We start from the raw sequence: 16907 nt of genomic DNA, 5'->3' as shown, positions 1-16907 counted from the left end.
AGTCATTCTAATTCTATGTTCTACAGGGCATTCTAGTCATTCTAATTCTATGTTCTCCAGGGCATTCTAGTCATTCTAATTCTATGTTCTACAGGGCATTCTAGTCATTCTAATTCTATGTTCTACAGGGCATTCTAGTCATTATAAATCTATAGTCTACTACTAGAGTATTGGCCGTGTCCACTGGTCAGACGGGCCGGCCGCCGTGGTGCTTCTTGCTGTGTCCGCCAGCAGCCCATACACACAGAAAGTACCCGTGTCCCCCTTAGCTCCGATTGGACAGTTTGGTCAGGCTGCCTTGGAATGCTGAGGCAGATTGTGGTGTGTGAGCTCCTTACAGAACGGAATGGAGAGAGAGAGAGTTTTCATTCATCCTGTTCCCCGAGCTTTGTTAAGAACACACAGCTTGTGTTCCAAATGGAACCCTGTTTCCTATATAGTGCACTGCTTTTGACCAGGACCCAGAGATATTGTGCCCTACTTTAGACCAGCACCTGTCCATGGGCAGTACGTCTCATACAAGGCTACTTAGAAAGGGACTAGGGTGCCGTTTGGGATGCAGACATAGCGAAGCATCATGGACCAGCACACATTGTGCCCTCAATACTTCTGGAACAGATGACTCTGTTTATAATAACATTCATATGCCTAAATTAACTTTTTGTTGTCATGTTGTGCTTTATAATGTCATTGTGAACATGATGAACAAGCCGTTTCTTCAGTAAATGTGCTCTCAGTGTAGAGCCCCTCTCATCCGACATGCATCTGTGGAAAAAAGGGCCATTTTATTCATCATTAAACGTCAGGGAGTTCCAACCTGAACGTCCTCAGAGATCAGTCCTACTCCATGGTCATCATGTTTCATAGCACCCTAGTGGTGGGTGCTGTTCTAAGCTGATGGGCCATTCAGTGTTCTGGCTCACTGCTCTCATCTAACTGATGCACTACCCTTCAGTCATGGGGTCTATCTCAATACTCTAGAAGTGGCTTCCTCTTCTCGTCTCCTTTCCCCCATGTACTCTGATGAGCTGAACGAGGACAGGAGACTTTTAGTAGGCTGTGTAATAGGCAGCCATCCTTCATATTGCTTTGACACATCCTGTGTTTTCAGATCAGTAGAACCCTCAGTGGAGAAGGTTCTACCTGGAACCAAAATGGTTCTAACTGGAACCTAAATGGTTCTACCTGGAACCAAAACGGTTCTACCAGGAACCAAAAGGGTTATAATTGGGTCTAATCAGCAGGGGTCTAATCAGCAGGGTTCTAATCAGCAGGGGTCTAATCAGAAGGGTTCTAATCAGCAGAGGTCTAATCAGCAGTTGTCTAATCAGCAGGGTTCTAATCAGCAGGGTTCTAATCAGCAGGGTTCTAATCAGTAGAGGTCTAATCAGCAGGGTTCTAATCAGCAGAGGTCTAATCAGCAGAGGTCTAATCAGCAGAGGTCTAATCAGCAGGGTTCTAATCAGCAGGGTTCTAATCAGCAGTGGTCTAATCAGCAGGGTTCTAATCAGCAGAGGTCTAATCAGTAGAGGTCTAATCAGCAGGGTTCTAATTAGCAGGGTTCTAATCAGCAGTGGTCTAATCAGCAGGGTTCTAATCAGCAGGGTTCTAATCAGCAGAGGTCTAATCAGCAGAGGTCTAATCAGCAGGGTTCTAATCAGCAGGGTTCTAATCAGCAGAGGTCTAATCAGCAGGGTTCTAATCAGCAGAGGTCTAATCAGCAGGGTTCTAATCAGCAGGGTTCTAATCAGCAGGGGTCTAATCAGCAGGGTTCTAATCAGCAGGGTTCTAATCAGCAGGGTTCTAATCAGCAGGGGTCTAATCAGCAGGGTTCTAATCAGCAGTGGTCTAATCAGCAGGGTTCTAAGCAGCTGAGTTCTAATCAGCAGGGTTCTAATCAGCTGAGTTCTAATCAGCAGTGATCATTGAGATTGACATTGACATCATTGACATCAGTAGACTTTATTCACTGCTCTGTTCGTCCGTCCTGTTTGTTTCTCTGCTGCAATTGGACTTGAAGCATCTGCTGTTGGCAGCTTGGAAAATTAGTTCATTATTTATTTATTATTATTTAGTTTATTTATTGACTTGAAGCATGAGGCAGATCCATGGCCTGAGGGGATGTTCATGGGGGCACACACACACACCATCCAAACACTTGCCTTCTGAGATTAGATTAGATTAGAGACCTAGATTGTGTTCAGTAGGACACACTATAACTACATTTGTTAACGGGAATACAAGTACTTGGTTCAAATCTTCTTTGACAACTTCAGGTAGTATCTCCCCGACAGGACACGACGCTGATTGCTGAAATATGGAAACCTTTGTCCTCTATCCTGCTCAGCCTCGTCAATAATACCCTTTCAGTTTGATACTGATACACACAAAGAAATAAGTCATTCAAAAGAGCTGGCCTTGCTTCCATTAAACTGGATCGAACTGCTCAGTTTTTCATTAGAGTTGGATGGGTTTACTCTTACCACTCCAATACTCTAAGACACATGAGCCCCAGAGAGCTATATAGCACTTATAGACATATATATCTCGTTGTATAGCTCTTATAGACATATCAACAGTGGGGCAAAAAAGTATTTAGTCAGCCACCAATTGTGCAAGTTCTCCCACTTAAAAAGATGAGAGAGGCCTGTAATTTTCATCATAGGTACACTTCAACTTTGACAGACAGAATGAGGAAAAAAATTCCAGAAAATCACATTGTAGGATTTTTAATCCAACAGTTTGAGAATGAACAAAATATTACTTTTCACAAAGTCTGCTGCCTCAGTTTGTATGATTGCAATTTGCATATACTCCAGAATGTTATGAAGAGTGATCAGATTAATTTAAATTAATTGCAAAGTCCCTCTTTGCCATGCAAACATTTCCACTGAATTTCAGCCCTGCCACAAAAGGACCAGCTGACATCATGTCAGTGATTCTCTTGTTAACACAGGTGTGTGTTCAAATCAAATTTATTTATATAGCCCTTCTTAGATCAGCTGATTTTTTAACCTTTATTTAACTAGGGAAGTCAGTTACGAACAAATTCTAATTTAGAATTACGGTCTAGGAACAGTAAGTTAACTGTCTGTTCAGGGGCAGAACGACAGATTTCTACCTTGTCAGCTCGGGGATATGAACTTGCAACCTTTTGGTTACTAGTCCAATGCTCTAACCACTAGGCTACCCTGCCGCCCCGTTTATCAAAGTGCTGTACAGAAACCCAGGCTAAAACCCTAAACAGGAAGCAATGCAGGTGTATAAGCACGGTGGCTAGGAAAAACTCTCTAGAAAGGCCAAAACCTAGGAAGAAACCTAGAAAGGAACCAGGCTATGAGGGGTGGCCAGTCCTCTTCTGGCTGTGCCGGGTGGAGATTATAACAGAACATGGCCAAGATGTTCAAATGTTCATAAATGACCAGCATGGTCAAATAATAATAACCACAGTAGTTGTCGAGGGTGCAACAGGTCAGCACCTAATGAGTAAATGTGAGTTGGCTTTTTATAGCCGGTAATTAAGAGTGTCTCTACCACTCCTGCTGTCTCTAGAGAGTTGAAAACACCAGGTCTGGGACAGGTAGCACGTCCGGTGAACAGTTGAAACTGGAGCAGCAGCACGACCAGGTGGACTGGGGACAGCAAGGAGTCATCATGCCAAGCCTACTACTGTTGTGTCGCCCGCAAACTTGATGATTGAGTTGGAGTCGTGCGTTGCCACGCAGTCGTGGGTGAACAGGGAGTACAGGAGAGGGCTCAGAACGCACCCTTGTGGGGCCCCAGTGTTGAGGATCAGCGGGGTGGAGATGTTGTTACCTACCCTCACCACCTGGGGGCGGCCCGTCAGGAAGTCCAGTACCCAGTTGCACAGGGCAGGGTCGAGACCCAGGGTCTCGAGCTTGATGACGAGTTTGGAGGGTACTATGGTGTTAAATGCTGAGCTGTAGTCGATGAACAGCATTCTCACATAGGTATTCCTCTTGTCCAGATGGGTTAGGTGGGTTAGGGGCCGTGTGCAGTGTGGTTGAGATTGCATCGTCTGTGGACATATTTGGGCGGTAAGCAAATTGGAATGGGTCTAGGGTGTCAGGTAGGGTGGAGGTGATATGGTCCTTGACTAATCTCTCAAAGCACTTCATGATGACGGAAGTGAGTGCTACGGGGCGGTAGTCGTTTATCTCAGTTACCTTAGGTTTCTTGGGAACAGGAACAATGGTGGCCCTCTTGAAGCATGTGGGAACAGCAGACTGGGATAGGGATTGATTGAATATGTCCGTAAACACACCAGCCAGCTGGTCTGCGCATGCTCTGAGGGCGCGGCTGGGGATGCCGTCTGGGCCTGCAGCCTTGCGAGGGTTAACACGTTTAAATGTTTTACTCACCTCGGCTGCAGTGAAGGAGAGTCCGCATGTTTTGGTTGCGGGTCGTGTCAGTGGCACTGTATTGTCCTCAAAGCGGGCAAAAAGTTATTTAGTCTGCCTGTGAGCAAGGCATCCTGGTCCGTGACTGGGCTGGTTTTCTTTTTGTAATCTGTGATTGACTGTAGAGCATAGTGATGGCTGACAGAGCATAGTGATGGCTGACAGAGCATAGTGATGGCTGACAGAGCATAGTGATGGCTGATAGAGCATAGTGGTGGCTGACAGAGCATAGTGATGGCTGACAGAGCATAGTGATGGCTGACAGCATAGTGATGGCTGACAGAGCATAGTGATGGCTGACAGAGCATATTGATGGCTGACAGAGCATAGTGGTGGCTGATAGAGCATAGTGATGGCTGACAGAGCATAGTGATGGCTGCGTCATTTTATGGATATGGTTGTAAACGTTAAGGACTTGGGAGATTTTTCAGGATAAAAAATACATGTAATGGAACTAAGCACACAATCCTAGAGGAAAACCTGGTTCCGTCTGCTTTCCACCAGACACTGGGAGATGAATTCACCTTTCAGCAGGACAATAACCTAAAACACAAGGCCAAATCTACACTGGAGTTGCTTACCAAGAAGACAGTGAATGTTCCCGAGTGGCCGAGTTACAGTTTTGGCTTAAATATACTTGAAAATCTACGGCAAAACCTGGAAATGGTTGTCTAGCAATGATCAACAACCAATTTGAAGAGCTTGAAGAATTATGGGTAAATGTTGCACTATCCAGGTGTGGAATTGCTCTCAGAAACCCAGAAAGACTCACAGCTGTAATCACTGTCAAAGGTGCTTCTATATGTAAATAACGTATTTATGCATTTCAATTTCAATAAATTTGCTAAGATTTCTTAAAGCATGTTTTCACTTTGTCATTATGGGGTATTATGTGTAGATGGGTGAGAGAGAAAAATACATTTAATCCATTTTGAATTGAGGTTGTAACACAACAACATGTAGATTAAGTCAAGGGGTGTGAATACTGTCTGAAGGCCCTGTAGCTTGATTAAAATAACTACATGAAGTACTGAAGGAGATTCCCCAGAGGCTTGTTGAGTGTGTTCCTGTTAAATCATTCAAACCCTCTCCACCCTAACCCAATCCTGACTGGTATGTTTTCTCCTTCTCTCTCCACTCTAACCCAATCCTGACTGGTATGTTTTCTCCTTCTCTCTCCACCCTAACCCAATCCTGACTGGTATGTTTTCTCCTTCTCTCTCCACCCTAACCCAATCCTGACTGGTATGTTTTCTCCTTCTCTCTCCACCCTAACCCAATCCTGACTGGTATGTTTTCTCCTTCTCTCTCCACCCTAACCCAATCCTGACTGGTATGTTTTCTCCTTCTATCCTCTCCACCCTAACCCAATCCTGACTGGTATGTTTTCGCCTTCTATCCTCTCCACCCTAACCCAATCCTGACTGGTATGTTTTCTCCTTCTCTGTCCACCCTAACCCAATCCTGACTGGTATGTTTTCTCCTTCTCTCTCCACCCTAACCCAATCCTGACTGGTATGTTTTCTCCTTCTATCCTCTCCACCCTAACCCAATCCTGACTGGTATGTTTTCTCCTTCTCTCTCCACCCTAACCCAATCCTGACTGGTATGTTTTCTCCTATCCTCTCCACCCTAACCCAATCCTGACTGGTATGTTTTCTCCTTCTCTGTCCACCCTAACCCAATCCTGACTGGTATGTTTTCTCCTTCTATCCTCTCCACCCTAACCCAATCCTGACTGGTATGTTTTCTCCTATCCTCTCCACCCTAACCCAATCCTGACTGGTATGTTTTCTCCTATCCTCTCCACCCTAACCCAATCCTGACTGGTATGCTTTCTCCTTCTATCCTCTCCACCCTAACCCAATCCTGACTGGTATGTTTTCTCCTTCTATCCTCTCCACCCTAACCCAATCCTGACTGGTATGTTTTCTCCTTCTAGGGCAGAAAAAACTGAAGTGTTAAGCGATGATCTTCTGCAGGTAAATAAGTGTGTGTGTGTGTGTGTGTGTGTGTGCGTGCATGCCTGCCTGTTTGTGTGTGTGTGTGTGTGTGTGTGTGTGTGCATGCCTGCCTGTTTGTGTGTGTGTGTGTGTGTGTGTGTGTGTGTGTGTGCGTGCCTGTGTGTGTGTGTGCATGCCTGCCTGTTTGTGTGTGTGTGTGTGTGTGTGTGTGTGTGTGTGCGTGCCTGTGTGTGTGTGTGCATGCCTGCCTGTTTGTGTGTGTGTGTGATTTCTGACCTTCTTGTTAGCATAGTGTCTGATACGTGTTGCTGTGCTGGTCTAGGTGGAGAAGCGGTTGGACCTGGTCAAACAGGTGACCCACAGCACTCACAAGAAGCTGACCGCCTGCCTGCAGGGCCAGCAAGGGGCTGAAGAGAGAGAGAAGAAATCCGTCAAGTCTCCCTCGGTAAGGACCTATCAGATTCTTGTTTATTCAATGTGTCAGTGAGTTTCTGTCTGTCCTATTCAAATTAACCAGGAATAAATAAAAGTCCATAATATCCCCATTCACGGTGACAGAGGAACATGTTCTGCTACCTTGTGCGGTGATATGGCATGGTATGGTGATATGGTATGGTGATATGATGTGGTATGGTGATATGATATGGTGATATGATATGTTATGGTGATATGATATGGTATGATGATATGGTATGGTGATATGATATGGTATGGTGATATGGTATAGTGATATGATATGGTATGGTGATATGATATGGTATGGTGATATGGTATGGTGATATAATATGGTATAGTGATATGATATGGTATGGTGATATGGTATGGTATGATGATATAATATGGTATGATATAATATGGTATGATATAATATGGTATGATATAATATGGTATGATATGGTATGATATGATATGGTATGATGATATGATATGATATGGTATGATATGGTATGATATGGTATGATATAATATGATATGGTATGGTATGATATGGTATGATATTATATGGTATGATATAATATGGTATGATATGATATGGTATGGTATGGTATGATATGGTATGGTGATATGATATGGTATGATGATATGATATGGCATGGTGATATGATGTGGTATGATATGATGATATGATATGATGATATGATATGGTGTGGTGATATGATATGGTGATATGGTGTGGTGATATGATATGGTGATATGATATGGTGTGGTGATATGATATGGTTATATGGTATGATATGATATGATGATATGATATGGTATGGTGATATGATGTGGTATGATATGATGATATGATATGATGATATGATATGGTGTGGTGATATGATATGATATGGTGATATGGTATGATATGATATGATGATATGATATGGTATGATATGATATGGTATGATATGATATGATGATATGATATGGTGATATGGTATGATATGATATGGTGATATGATATGGTATGATATGATATGATGATATGATATGGTATGATGATATGATATGGTATGATATGGTATGGTGATATGATATGGTGATATGATATGGTGTGGTGATATGATATGGTGATATGGTATGATATGATATGATGTTATGATATGGTATGATATGATGATATGATATGGTATGATATGATATGATGATATGATATGGTGATATGGTATGATATGATATGGTGATATGATATGGTATGATATGATATGATGATATGATATGGTATGATGATATGATATGGTATGATATGATATGATATGGTATGATGATATGATATGGTATGATGATATGATATGGTGATATGATATGGTGATATGGTATGGTGATATGATATGGTGATATGATATGATATGGTGATATGATATGGTGATATGATATGGTGATATGTTATGGTGATATGATATGGTGATATGGTGTGGTGATATGATATGATATACCGTATGTTAATACTTGCTGTCTTGTATCAGAAAAAGCTTCCACTAACCATCCTGGCACAATGTATGGTAGAAGGAGCTGCTGTGTTGGGGGACGACTCTCTACTAGGGTGAGTCCCTGTATACGCACTTACACACTCACTCACTCACTCACTCACTCACTCACTCACTCACTCACTCACTCACTCACTCACACACCTTTTTAATGTTGATTCTGCCATAATTCCACTCTGTCCTCTTTGACCTTGTTCTCTATCTGATGCATTCTGATTAGCTGAAGCCGGGTCCGAGCTGATGTGATTGGCTATGGCTGCGTCCTATCTGACGTTGTGATTGCTTGTGGCCGGGTCCTAGCTGATGTTGTGATTGACTGGGACCTACCTGACATTGTGATTGGCTGTGGCAGGGACCCATCTGATGTTTTGATTGGCTCTGTTCCCCTGACAGGAAGATGCTGAACCTGTGTGGGGAGACAGAGGAGAAGCTGGCCCAGGAACTGATTCAGTTTGAGTTCCAGATAGAGAAAGATGTGGTGGAGCCTCTCTATGAGCTGGCTGAGGTGAGTCATATTGGCTCTATGATGAGGTGAGTCATATTGTCTCTGATGAATTGAGTCATACTGTCCCTATGATGAGGTGAGTCCTACTGGCTCTATGGTGAGGTGAGTCCTACTGGCTCTATGGTGAGGTGAGTCCTACTGTCCCTATGATGAGGTGAGTCCTACTGTCACTATGATGAGGTGAGTCCTACTGGCTCTATGATGAGGTGAGTCCTACTGTCACTATGATGAGGTGAGTCCTACTGTCTCTATGATGAGGTGAGTCTTACTGTCACTATGATGAGGTGAGTCCTACTGTCACTATGATGAGGTGAGTCCTACTGTCTCTATGATGAGGTGAGTCCTACTGTCTCTATGATGAGGTGAGCCATACTGTCTCTATGCTGAGGTGAGTCCTACTGTCTCTATGATGAGGTGAGTCCTACTGTCTCTATGATGAGGTGAGTCCTACTGTCACTATGATGACGTGAGTCCTACTGTCCCTATGATGAGGTGAGCCATACTGTCTCTATGATGAGGTGAGTCCTACTGTCTCTATGCTGAGCTGAGTCCTACTGTCCCTATGATGAGGTGAGCCATACTGTCTCTATGCTGAGGTGAGTCCTACTGTCCCTATGATGAGGTGAGTCCTACTGTCTCTATGATGAGGTGAGTCCTACTGTCCCTATGATGAGGTGAGTCCTACTGTCCCTATGATGAGGTGAGTCATACTGTCTCTATGATGAGGTGAGTCCTACTGTCTCTATGATGAGGTGAGTCCTACTGTCCCTATGATGAGGTGAGTCCTACTGTCTCTATGATGAGGTGAGTCCTACTGGCTCTATGATGAGGTGAGTCCTACTGTCTCTATGATGAGGTGAGTCCTACTGTCACTATGATGAGGTGAGTCCTACTGTCTCTATGATGAGGTGAGTCCTACTGTCTCTATGATGAGGTGAGTCCTACTGTCTCTATGAAGAGGTGAGTCCTACTGTTCCTATGATGAGGTGAGTCCTACTGTCTCTATGAAGAGGTGAGTCCTACTGTTCCTATGATGAGGTGAGTCCTACTGGCTCTATGATGAGGTGAGTCCTACTGTCTCTATGAAGAGGTGAGTCCTACTGGCTCTATGATGAGGTGAGTCCTACTGTCACTATGATGATGTGAGTCCTACTGTCTCTATGATGAGGTGAGTCCTACTGGCTCTATGATGAGGTGAGTCCTACAGTCCCGAGCCATACATTATTTGAAGTTATAATTGTTATAATTGTCTGTCCAGCGGCTGCCCACAACATTCACCATTACTATCTCTGACTGAACATGATTGTTAAGACACAATGTCAGCATGTTCATTATTGTCTATTAACTTCAGCATGGTGGAATATTCCTCCCCAATGTCCACTCCCAGATAACTAGTAGATGACTGAATATAGTGGAGATACATGATAGAGGAGGGTTGATGTGTTCCCTGTCTCTTCCCAGGTGGACATTCCCAACATCCAGAAACAGAGGAAACATTTAGCCAAGCTGGTCCTGGACATGGACTCTGCTCGCACACGGTGAGGGATGGACTGTTAACATACAGGCTGGGACCTGATGCCCTCTTCACTGGTCTTCACCGCTTAAAGACATGCTCACGTTTAGAATAATGCTTAGACCAGCATGTTCCTTCCCTCAGTGTCTGTGTGTCTCAAGTCGCGCCTAATCCCTATATAGTGTGCACTACTGGTTCAGAAGTAGTGCACTATATAACGTGGAATAGGATGCCTTTTGGGATGCTGTCTCCTAAACTCTTCTTCTGTCTCCTCCTTAACCTGTAGGTTTCACCAGTCGTCAAGTCCTCCAGTCACCCTAGCAACCTGCAGGCGGGCGGGGCCAAGGGGGAGGCCCTCAGAGAGGAGATGGAAGAGGCAGCCAATAGGATGGAGATCTGCAGGGTGAGTCACAGGGTTCTAGAGGTTCAGGCTCCTCCTCCTTCACCAACTGTAAACCCCTCCCACACACCATGAAACTACATTAACCACTACAAGGTTACATACTGTATTAACCACTACAAGGTTACAGGCTGTATTAAGGTTACAGACTGTATTAACCACTAAAAGGTTACAGACTGTATTAAGGTTACAGACTGTATTAACCACTACAAGGTTACAGGCTGTATTAACCACTACAATGTTACAGACTGTATTAACCACTACAAGGTTACAGGCTGTATTAACCACTACAAGGTTACAGACTGTATTAAGGTTACATACTGTATTAACCACTACAAGGTTACATACTGTATTAACCACTACAAGGTTACATACTGTATTAACCACTACAAGGTTACAGGCTGTATTAACCACTACAAGGTTACATACTGTATTAACCACTACAAGGTTACATACTGTATTAACCACTACAAGGTTACAGACTGTATTAAGGTTACATACTGTATTAACCACTACAAGGTTACATACTGTATTAACCACTACAAGGTTACATACTGTATTAACCACTACAAGGTTACAGGCTGTATTAACCACTACAAGGTTACATACTGTATTAACCACTACAAGGTTACATACTGTATTAACCACTACAAGGTTACAGACTGTATTAAGGTTACATACTGTATTAACCACTACAAGGTTACATACTGTATTAACCACTACAAGGTTACATACTGTATTAACCACTACAAGGTTACAGACTGTATTAAGGTTACATACTGTATTAACCACTACAAGGTTACATACTGTATTAACCACTACAAGGTTACATACTGTATTAACCACTACAAGGTTACATACTGTATTAACCACTACAAGGTTACATACTGTATTAACCACTACAAGGTTACAGGCTGTATTAACCACTACAAGGTTACATACTGTATTAACCACTACAAGGTTACATACTGTATTAACCACTACAAGGTTACATACTGTATTAACCACTACAAGGTTACAGGCTGTATTAACCACTACAAGGTTACATACTGTATTAACCACTACACGGTTACATACTGTATTAACCACTACAAGGTTCCAGGCTGTATTAAGGTTACATACTGTATTAACCACTACAAGGTTACATACTGTATTAACCACTACAAGGTTACATACTGTATTAACCACTACAAGGTTACATACTGTATTAACCACTACAAGGTTACAGGCTGTATTAACCACTACAAGGTTACATACTGTATTAACCACTACAAGGTTACATACTGTATTAACCACTACAAGGTTACAGACTGTATTAAGGTTACATACTGTATTAACCACTACAAGGTTACATACTGTATTAACCACTACAAGGTTACATACTGTATTAACCACTACAAGGTTACAGACTGTATTAAGGTTACATACTGTATTAACCACTACAAGGTTACATACTGTATTAACCACTACAAGGTTACATACTGTATTAACCACTACAAGGTTACAGGCTGTATTAACCACTACAAGGTTACATACTGTATTAACCACTACAAGGTTCCAGGCTGTATTAAGGTTACATACTGTATTAACCACTACAAGGTTACATACTGTATTAACCACTACAAGGTTACATACTGTATTAACCACTACAAGGTTACAGGCTGTATTAACCACTACAAGGTTACATACTGTATTAACCACTACAAGGTTACATACTGTATTAACCACTACAAGGTTACAGGCTGTATTAAGGTTACATACTGTATTAACCACTACAAGGTTACAGACTGTATTAACCACTACAATGTTACAGACTGTATTAAGGTTACAGACTGTATTAACCACTACAAGGTTACAGACTGTATTAACCACTACAAGGCTACAGGCTGTATTAAGGTTACAGGCTGTATTAAGGTTACAGACTGTATTAAGGTTACAGACTGTATTAACCACTACAAGGTTACAGGCTGTATTAACCACTACAAGGTTACAGGCTGTATTAACCACTACAATGTTACAGGCTGTATTAAGGTTACAGACTGTATTAACCACTACAAGGTTACAGACTGTATTAACCACTACAAGGTTACAGGCTGTATTAAGGTTACAGACTGTATTAACCACTACAAGGTTACAGACTGTATTAAGGTTACAGACTGTATTAACCACTACAAGGTTACAGGCTGTATTAACCACTACAAGGTTACAGGCTGTATTAACCACTACAATGTTACAGACTGTATTAAGGTTACAGACTGTATTAACCACTACAAGGTTACAGACTGTATTAACCACTACAAGGTTACAGGCTGTATTAAGGTTACAGACTGTATTAACCACTACAAGGTTACAGACTGTATTAAGGTTACAGACTGTATTAACCACTACAATGTTACAGACTGTATTAACCACTACAATGTTACAGACTGTATTAACCACTACAAGGTTACAGACTGTATTAAGGTTACAGACTGTATTAACCACTACAAGGTTACAGACTGTATTAACCACTACAAGGTTACAGACTGTATTAACCACTACAAGGTTACAGACTGTATTAAGGTTACAGACTGTATTACGGTTACAGACTGTATTAACCACTACAAGGTTACAGACTGTATTAACCACTACAAGGTTACAGGCTGTATTAAGGTTACAGGCTGTATTAACCACTACAAGGTTACAGGCTGTATTAAGGTTACATACTGTATTAACCACTACAAGGTTACATACTGTATTAACCACTACAAGGTTACAGGCTGTATTAACCACTACAAGGTTACAGGCTGTATTAAGGTTACAGGCTGTATTAACCACTACAAGGTTACAGACTGTATTAAGGTTACAGACTGTATTAACCACTACAAGGTTACAGGCTGTATTAACCACTACAAGGTTACAGACTGTATTAACCACTACAAGGTTACAGACTGTATTAACCACTACAAGGTTACAGGCTGTATTAAGGTTACAGACTGTATTAACCACTACAAGGTTACAGGCTGTATTAAGGTTACAGGCTGTATTAACCACTACAAGGTTACAGGCTGTATTAAGGTTACAGGCTGTATTAACCACTACAAGGTTACAGACTGTATTAACCACTACAAGGTTACAGACTGTATTAACCACTACAAGGTTACAGACTGTATTAAGGTTACAGGCTGTATTAACCACTACAAGGTTACAGGCTGTATTAAGGTTACAGACTGTATTAACCACTACAAGGTTACAGGCTGTATTAAGGTTACAGACTGTATTAACCACTACAAGGTTACAGACTGTATTAACCACTACAAGGTTACAGGCTGTATTAACCACTACAAGGTTACAGGCTGTATTAACCACTACAAGGTTACAGGCTGTATTAAGGTTACAGGCTGTATTAACCACTACAAGGTTACAGGCTGTATTAACCACTACAAGGTTACAGACTGTATTAACCACTACAAGGTTACAGACTGTATTAAGGTTACAGACTGTATTAACCACTACAAGGTTACAGGCTGTATTAACCACTACAAGGTTACAGACTGTGTTAACCACTACAAGGTTACAGGCTGTATTAAGGTTACAGACTGTATTAAGGTTACAGACTGTATTAACCACTACAAGGTTACAGACTGTATTAACCACTACAATGTTACAGACTGTATTAACCACTACAAGGTTACAGGCTGTATTAACCACTACAATGTTACAGACTGTATTAACCACTACAAGGTTACAGACTGTATTAAGGTTACAGACTGTATTAACCACTACAAGGTTACAGACTGTATTAAGGTTACATACTGTATTAACCACTACAATGTTACAGACTGTATTAACCACTACAAGGTTACAGGCTGTATTAACCACTACAATGTTACAGACTTTATTAAGGTTAAAGGCTGTATTAAGGTTTCAGCCATCAATAAGGTTAAAGGTCATTTCTTATTCTCTCTTCCAGGATCAACTATCAGCTGATATGTATAATTTTGTGGCCAAAGAAATAGACTATGCAAACTACTTCCAGACGGTTAGTACCTTTTCTGTATCATCGCATTTGTCCTTCAGATGACATTGACTCTCTTTACAGTCATATTGCTGAGCGACTGTTTACACCTCACCTTTTTACCCCTCTGTCCTTCTGTGTCTCTCTGTCCTTCTGTTTCCCTCTGTCCTTCTGTCACCCTCTGTCCTTCTGTGTCCCTCTGTCCTTCTGTCACCCTCTGTCCCTCTGTCACCCTCTGTCCCTCTGTCCTTCTGTCACCCTCTGTCCCTCTGTGTCTCTCTGTCCTTCTGTCACCCTCTGTCCCTCTGTGTCCCTCTGTCCTTCTGTCACCCTCTGTCCCTCTGTGTCCCTCTGTCCTTCTGTCACCCTCTGTCCTTCTGTGTCTCTCTGTCCTTCTGTCACCCTCTGTCCCTCTGTTTCTCTCTGTCCTTCTGTCACCCTCTGTCCTTCTGTGTCTCTCTGTCCTTCTGTCACCCTCTGTCCTTCTGTGTCTCTCTGTCTCCCTCTCTTTCCTTAAGTGTCTCGCTGTCCCCCTCTCTGTCCCTGTGTCTCTGTCCCTCTCTCTGTCCTTCTGTGTCTCTCTGTCCCCCTCTCTGTCCCTGTGTCTCTGTCCCCCTCTCTGTCCCTGTGTCTCTGTCCATGTGTCTCTGTCCCCCTCTCTGTCCCTGTGTCTCTGTCCCCCTCTCCTTCCCTGTGTCTCTGTCCCCCTCTCCTTCCCTGTGTCTCTGTCCCCCTCTCCTTCCCTGTGTCTCTGTCCCCCTCTCTGTCCCTGTCTCTGTCCCCCTCTCCTTCCCTGTGTCTCTGTCTCCCTCTCTGTCCCCCCTCTCTGTCCCCCTCTCTGTCCCTGTGTCTCTGTCCCCCTCTCTGTCCATGTGTCTCTGTGTGTCTCCCTGTAGCTCATAGAGATCCAGGCAGAATATCACAGGAAGTCTCTAGAGATCCTCCAGAGTGTCCTGCCCACCATTAAGGCTCACCAGGGTGAGTAATGTGTGTGTGTGTGTGTGTGTGTGTGTGTGTGTGTGTGTGTGTGTGTGTGTGTGTGTGTGTGTGTGTGTGTGTGTGTGTGTGTGTGTGTGTGTGTGTGTGTGTGTGTGTGTGTGTGTGTGTGTGTGTGTGTGTGTGTGTGTGTGTGTGTGTGTGTGTGTGTGTGTGTGTGTGAGAGAGAGAGCCCGTCCATGCCTGCACATGTACACATGCCTGTCTGCTCCTCGTGTGTCTAACTGTTGTATAATGTGTTGTCCTGCCACAGAGGCATGGGTGGAGAAGCCCTCGTATGGCAAGGCCCTGGAGGAACACCTGACCATCAGCAGCAGAGATCGCCTTCCCCATCGAGGCTTGTGTCACGATGCTGCTGGAGTGTGGCATGCAGGAGGAGGTATAGGAAAAGATGAAGCCTGCTTTACAATAAGTTTCCCAGACCCAGATGAAGCCTACCCTAACAATAAGTTTCCCAGACCCAGATGAAGCCTTTCCCCAGACCCAGATGAAGCCGACTTAACCGTTTCCCAGACCCAGATGAACACCCTAACAATAAGTTTCCCAGACCCAGATGAAGCCTACTTAACAATAAGTTTCCCAGACCCAGATGAAGCCTACTTAACAATAAGTTTCCCAGACCCAGATGAAGCCTACCTAACAATAACAATAAGTTTAACAATAAGTTTCCCAGACCCAGATGAAGCCTACTTAACAATAAGTTTCCCAGACCCAGATGAAGCCTACTTAACAATAAGTTTCCCAGACCCAGATGAAGCCTACTTAACAATAAGTTTCCCAGACCCAGATGAAGCCTACTTAACAATAAGTTTCCCAGACCCAGATGAAGCCTACTTAACAATAAGTTTCCCAGACCCAGATGAAGCCTACTTAACAATAAGTTTCCCAGACCCAGATGAAGCCTACTTAACAATAAGTTTCCCAGACCCAGATGAAGCCTAATTAACAATAAGTTTCCCAGACCCAGATGAAGCCTACTTAACAATAAGTTTCCCAGACCCAGATGAAGCCTACTTAACAATAAGTTTCCCAGACCCAGATGAAGCCTACTTAACAATAAGTTTCCCAGACCCAGATGAAGCCTACTTAACAATACTAAGTTTCCCAGACCCAGATGAAGCCTAATTAACACTACTAAGTT

The 16907-nt window shown here is 42.9% G+C and overlaps 1 pseudogene; it reads left to right on the top strand.

Annotated features, from left to right (window-relative positions):
• The first annotated feature begins 6367 nt into the window (after positions 1-6367).
• Positions 6368-16907, top strand: part of LOC135537006 (rho GTPase-activating protein 44-like) — a 63259-nt pseudogene continuing 52719 nt past the window's right edge.

The sequence above is a fragment of the Oncorhynchus masou genome, unplaced genomic scaffold (genome assembly GCF_036934945.1).
Source record: "Oncorhynchus masou masou isolate Uvic2021 unplaced genomic scaffold, UVic_Omas_1.1 unplaced_scaffold_696, whole genome shotgun sequence".
In the NCBI taxonomy this organism is placed as follows: domain Eukaryota; kingdom Metazoa; phylum Chordata; class Actinopteri; order Salmoniformes; family Salmonidae; genus Oncorhynchus; species Oncorhynchus masou.
This window is presented reverse-complemented; position numbering and strand designations above follow the sequence as displayed.